At 45.0% G+C, this 6,858-nt stretch overlaps 1 long non-coding RNA gene across 1 annotated transcript in view; it reads left to right on the top strand.

Annotated features, from left to right (window-relative positions):
* The window catches only part of LOC108789896, a 21,164-nt gene extending 15,354 nt beyond the window's left edge, over positions 1-5,810 (top strand). Inside the window, exon 3 of the long non-coding RNA XR_001941422.1 lies at positions 5,799-5,810. This is a non-coding gene — a long non-coding RNA (uncharacterized LOC108789896). The remainder of the gene's footprint in view (positions 1-5,798) is intronic.
* The last annotated feature ends 1,048 nt before the right edge of the window (positions 5,811-6,858 follow it).

Genomic DNA, 6,858 nt, shown 5'->3' on the forward strand with positions numbered 1-6,858 from the left:
CTGTTCAGACTTCCCTTTTGCTTATTGAGCTCTGAACTCTGTAAGAACTCCTAAAACCAGGACTGTTGAGTATTAACCTTTTAGTCCCTTTTATTTTACGGTTATAGATATTTTTTTTTCTCCTCTTTTTTTATTATGATCTTTTTCTATATATTTTCGGCACCGTTTTTTTAATTAAAGGACAATCTTAAAAATCGTTAAGCTTATCTCTACGCTCTAAATACGAACTTATAGTATCCTTGCCTCTGTGAAGAGCGCTACTATATAGTGAATCCTGTCATATTCCTGTCTGAGAGGACAGCGGTATCACAGGCATTGTTTAAGTGTTTTAAAATTGTCACAGCACTTACTGGGCACGGTCTGTGTTTCCGTAAAAAAAACAAAAAACACATGGTGGCAGCGAAAGTTTGTGGGTAAAGGGTTAACTGGGGAGTTGACCTCTCCCTGGTGACGATCGCTCTGAGTCTGCTGGACTGAGATTGTGTCCCGCGAGCTGGGAAATCTCTGTGCAGGGTGAGGCTGAGAGTTGTATCGCCATGTCCTTGTGAAGCCACGCTCGGTTCAGAACGGTGTATAGTTATGTGTGATTGCTGTACAGCGAGTTTGGGCCGGGCGTATGTCACCCCCCTATTTAAAAAAAGGGATTTTTTTCAGGTTTACTTTTACATCCGCCAGCGCCATTTTTACCTAGGGGAAAAAAAAATAAAAAAATAAAATCACATGCCTTGCTCCTGTGGGATATCCCCAACATTTATCCCAGGTGGCTTTCAGAGTATGGACAGAGATCCCTGGGGGTGGAGCCAAGAGCATCATCGGGGGCTGGCTGGCTGCCTGAACCCAGAAGAGGCAGCCCGCTACCGATGACTATGGAGGGCCAAGATGGTACCTGAACAGCATATTGCAGCAGGACAATGTTGGATTTGCTGGGCAGGCAAGTATGTGAATTGAGGACAATACGCAAAAGGTAAGAAGGGTTAAAAAAATCCAAAAGGGAAGCACAGTTCCTCTTTAACCTGGATCTCTCCAATAGATGCAAACAAGAGGCAAACTACTGTATGTATGCAAACATTTCCCTGGCCTACATGCGGATTTACAAGACATGGAAATGTTTGTTCTAGCTAGCTCTGTTAATTGTTTTAAAAAAACATCTGGATGTATTCTTAAATTCCCAGAATATTACTGGATATTGAGTTCTTATAGGTATATTAGGCATCAGGGATTGTTGATCCAGGGAATATCCGATTGCCTTATGGGATCAGGAAGGAATTTTTTTCCCCTGTTGGAGCAAATTGAACCATGCTTTATAGGGTTTTTTTTGCCTTCCTCTGGATCAACAGGGGGTAGCTGTGGGCATAGCGTTCTGTTAGGCCTTTCTCTTTTTTTTTCTCCGTATCTCTATAGGTTGAACTCGATGGACTTGAGTCTTTTTTCAACCTGACTAACTATGTAACATGTAGGTCACAGCTGATCTGCGTACTTGTTCCAGGTTAGTGACTTCAAATACCGAAGCCTCTGGGCAGCCCACCCGTTTTCATAGTACCGATTTACTTTAGGGAAGACGGAAGCCCCGGCTATAGGAATAGATACATTCCTGAAGATGTCTGTCAGAGAATCTTCAAACACCTCACTTGTACAAACATGATTTTTACTGGAATAATTCAGATGTTATAAACCCTGAAATGAAAAGAAGTACTCTGACTTTGACTTGTGAACCAGTGTCAGGTTTTACCGCTATCCGCGGCCCCATTAGAAACATTAACGCTCACTTCCTGTCATGCTGACAAGTTTCACCATACAGGAAGTAAGAAAATACAAATATACAATAGGGACAAAGACAGAAATAAAAAGAATCAAACTCCCTGACTACAGAGCTGAGCAAATAGACTACATTGTGTTAATAACACTTAATTATGTACCATAGAATCAGAGACAGACATGCAGTGTGTGGTTCTGCCACAATCTTGCCTTTATGCACCATTACAATATACTAGACTGGCTGCTAGGAGCAACTATGAGATTTTTTAATAACACCCAGAGTATAGAGGAACACAGAGGTCAGATGTGCACCAGAACTAACACTTTGCAGTTGCGCATTTCTATACCGGGACCAGACTTTGGAAAGGTGGACACATATCTCGTACTAGTTCTATCATATTATTTGTAACAATTCTCCCAGACATTCTTTGTATAGTGTTATGTATAACATTCATTCCCATCAGGTCTCAGCAATGGTATCTATCTGAAGGGGTTTTTCTGTGGATATACTTTAATTTCTGATTGTTGTATTTGTGGCAGTTTTAGAGAACTTCCATTCGGTGTCTGTCAGTATAAAAGGCAATAGTACCTTTTAGATACAGTTCTTAAAGCTAAACTCTGGGAATTAAAAACAAAAACTCCTGCAGTGGTTGCCCCCTGCACAGCAGGGGTTAAATGCATTTTTAGATTGTAAGCCCTCAGGGGCAGGGCCCTCCTTACAGTCTTGTATTGTGATTGTAATGTCTTCTTTATATTGTTAAACGCTGCGCAAACTGTTGGCGCTATATAAATCCTGTATAAATAATAATCTTGAAGCAGAACTCTGGGCAAATCAAATCTTAACCCTTGTAGTGGGGCTACCCCTCCCCTCCACTACAAGGGTTACATGCTCATTTTGTCTATGGAGCTAAAATAGCAAAGTTATACTAACCTGAACCAAGATCCTGGCTTGTTCTTAGACCAGTCCCTTCAGCCTTTCTCCCCCTCCGCTGCAGCGGTCTAAGGTCCTGTGAAGCATCACGTTCTAAACAGTGTATAGAAATAGGGATGCAGAGGGACTTACCTTTGCTGGAGCAGAGGAGAGGACAGGCTGGAGGGTCCAAAGTTGGAGCCAGCCGGTATCGGGGTTAAGGCAAGCATACATTTTTTTATTTTAGCTCCCTGGACAAAAATGACAGAACTCCGGGCAAATCAAACTCTTGCAGTGAGGCTACCCCTGCCCTGCAAGAGTTAAGTGCTCGTTTTGCTCTAGGGAGGAAAACAACAAAGTTATACTCACCTGATCCACCAAGATGGCCGGCTGTGGCAGCGCTCGCTCCAGCCATTCTCCTCCTCTGCTGCGTCCTCATGTCCTATATACTGTACAGAATGTGATGACTCCGGGACCTTAGACCACTAGAGAGGAGGGGGGAGAGGCTCCAGGGACCGGTCTAAGAGCAGGCCGGCTTGGAGTGAATATAACTGTTATTTTTGCACCTAGACAAAAAAGGAGCACTTTACCCCCACACTGCAAGGGTAGACCCACTGCAAGGGTTAACAAAAATCCCAGAGTTCTTTAAGAATAAAAGGCTATTGTCACATACTTCAGCAAAGTAAAACAGCCAGAGAAAAACGAACAGAGTTATTTAGGATAAGTAAAAGCAGACATGGCAAAGCAGAAAACAAAGTGTGTTGATTTTGAAGGAATGTTTCCATTTCTGTGTATTGTATATAAAGAATAGAAGATGCAATAAAAAGGCGTGCTTGGCTGCAAAATGCAACATCTTCCACTGTGTTTCCTGCTGAGCGTAGACTGTGTGCCACCGGACTGGCATTCCTCCCACATGCAATGACATGTTTTTAAGATGGGATTATTTCAATGAAATTCAGGAGATGAGAGCGTGTATTGACCGAGTCTTTTATTGTTGTATGGGTGGATGCACACACTTCCTCACAGGACACATTTTAAAGCCCTGACAAATACATACAAAACAAATAAAGCCTCATTTATGGAATTAGGACTCTACTTGGACCACAGTAAAGATCACCGGTCACATCGGCTTTGGTTAATTATACCTTTTCCACTGGCAATCACCTGGAGGTGGCATTGTTCAGGGAAGCAGGTAAAGCACACGGTTTACTGTTTGTTGTAAATAACTTCCACAAATCATCTGCAGCTACTTTCAGCCTATGACCTGACATTACGGGTTAGTGATGGTTTCAACTGGAACTGTTGTTAAAAGAAAGAATATAAAAAGTTTGTCAATGCTGAAAATGCTACCTGCCTGGCTGTCTCCAATTTCAATGCAACTAGCCTGGAACAAGCATGCAGCAAAGTAAAGTCAAAAGGCCTCCTCTGCATATGTTAGATAAAAAACAAACAAACAACCCAAATCAATAGTTGGTGTGTCTAACCGTTACCTTTAAAGCAGCATTCATTCTTCCAGGCACACAGTTAAATTGATATTAAAGTTAAAATGTGTTTAATGCTTGATGTTTACAGGGGTGTGGACATTTTTGAAAAAACTACTTGTCCAAGGGCTAAAGCGGGGGCCAAATCTACTTGTCCTTCATAACAATCTACTTGTCCTGATACAAAAAAAAAAAAATAGTTTTAATTAAAACTAGGGATGCACCAATAGCGGTTTTTGGGTATAGAGCACGAGTACCGATATTTGTCTTTCGGTACTCACTGAGTATCGGTGCTTCCGTTTGCATGGAGCAGGCTTCCCAGGCAATCAGGAAGCCGTGCAGCGGGTAATGAGATGCTACCCGGCTTTCTGACTGCCAGGGAAGCCGACTCCATGTTGTTTGGCCGGCTTGATTGTGAATGGCTTGGAAGCCGGTTTCCCAGCCAATCAGCATCGAGCCAGCTTCCTGGCCAATCAGGAAACCGGGCGGCGAGTAATTACCTGATTGGTCAGGAAGCCGGCTCAATGCTGATTGACTGGGAAGCTGGCTTACCAGCCAATCAGCAAGGAGCTGTCTTCCTGGCCAATCAGGAAACTGAGAGGCGGGTCATTAGTCGCTGCCCCGCTTCCTGCTTGCACAGAAATCTTCCTCTGACCAGAAGTTCCGGTATTGGAGAAGATATCGAGCATTTGGGCGAGTACAAGTACTTGCCCAAATACTCTTTATCTGTGCATCCCTAATCAAAACTGTATTGGTCTGTGCTAAATAGCGCTTCTCCTTGGTCAGCGTGGTCCCCAGACCACGCTGACCAATGAGTGCTTGCAATTTGCGAGCGAAATTCAAAATGCATAGGGCAGGACTGCGCTGGATAGTACGGGGTAAGGACAGTATACCTGTACCGGCGGAGGGTAGGGACTGTTTGCCGAAAGGTAAGTATAGCCGAGGGGTGGGGGTTTGGGAGAGACGGGGAATAAGTCAGGGGTCAGCAACCCCCGGCACACGTGACCAGCCTGGCACGTGAGACCTTGACAGCTGGCACGCGACGTTATTCTTTATCTGCAGGGCATTCTTGTAGTTGTAGTCTTGTAGTTGACAGCTCGAGCCGGCTGTCAATTACATTCCTGGCCCGCCCACCTCCCTCACGTGACTGAGCGGCAGAGGCGCGCTGAGGAGGCCCTCAACTTAGTCTGCGCAAGCGCTTGCCTGGAGGATCCCTCATGTACCAGCCCGCGCAGACAGGAGCCGGCTCACCCGACGGGATGATTACCGCACCCTGCCCGACAGGAGGATTTCAACACCATCCTGCCAGAGACCACAGAAAAATTAAAGGAGCCAGCCGATCGCCTGGAATATACTGTATGTACCACATGTATACTGCTCAACTACATGAATTTTAGCCCCGGTACCAGCACACATGCAGTCCCTCACAAATGCACAGCAGTATATTGATCCACAAAGTTTTGATTTTATTCCTGCTCTAACATGTAGGACAGGAATAAAATCAATGCCATTTGTGGCTGACAATACTGCCGTGCACTTGTATAGGTCTGTGTGTGTGCCCAATATGCCTTGGTCCATGTAGGTAAGGAAGACTGCTTCTAAAATGCTTATTTTTTCAAGCAGGTAAAATTGTGTTTGTGGCTGATATGCAGGCTAAAATGTGTAAATTGGTGCTGGTATGTGATTTACAGTGTGTTGGTGCTGGTATGTGATTTACAGTGCGTTGGTGCTGACCCAAGGTCTACAGACCTCAGAGCAGCTGCTGGCCTGAGGCCTGCAGGGCATTGGTGCTGCTGGCCTGAGGCCTGCAGGGCATTGGTGCTGCTGGCCTGAGGTCAGCTGACAGTAACATCCTACAGGCCAGAGATTGCACAACTGAACCATGAAATAAAGACACAGGGATCACACTAAAAAGTCCAGTTTACTTTTCAGCAAATGTAAATATGAACATGTTTTGTGTGTGCACCAGTTATTCAATTGTTTCCCCTTATAGTTGTGCTGCTACTGGAGAGGTAAAACACATTAAAATAATTAGTGAGTTTAACTTACTATTAGCAGTACAGCCATGAGTGAAAAAACGTACCTGTAACTAACACTAAAGCGTGCACTGGCACTCGGTTGTACCATGGTTTCAAAAATGGCACTTGGTGTGTAAAAGGTTGCTGACCCCTGCTCTAAGTGATAGTTTGGAGGTGACAGGTTCTCTTTATGGAACCTGCCCTCCCAACACAGAACTGATGTTCTGTGTAGTTCCTGACAGCCGAGACAGGTGGCGCTGTGATTACAGCGCCACGTTCTCAGTGATAACACAGAGCAGACGAAAAAAACGGATGTTTTCCGTCTGCTCTGCGGGCTCTATGGTGAGCTCATGTTCCGTGGTCTCGGGTCCGCCAGAGGAGTGTGGACAGAATCGCCGCCTCTCGTTTCATACAAGTGATCAGATCACTTGAAAACGAGCGGCGGCTCCACACTGTACACTTAGCTCTGCTTGTCCGGAGCGGGGCTAGGTGTACAAAAAAAACTACTCGCCCGGCGCCCGAAACTGCATGTCCCGGGCGTCGGGCGATAGGGATTCCACACCCCTGTGTTTAACAGTTTTAGCCCCGAGCACTGGCCCCTATACCCTGTTCTAGGGCTTAGTAAAAACAAAAGGGAACAGAGCGCCACCTCCGTGTGTAAAATCGTTTATAAGGATAAATGTACTCACAAGCA

Source organism: Nanorana parkeri, unplaced genomic scaffold, assembly GCF_000935625.1.
Source record: "Nanorana parkeri isolate BGI_ZX_2015 unplaced genomic scaffold, ASM93562v1 scaffold428, whole genome shotgun sequence".
NCBI lineage: Eukaryota > Metazoa > Chordata > Amphibia > Anura > Dicroglossidae > Nanorana > Nanorana parkeri.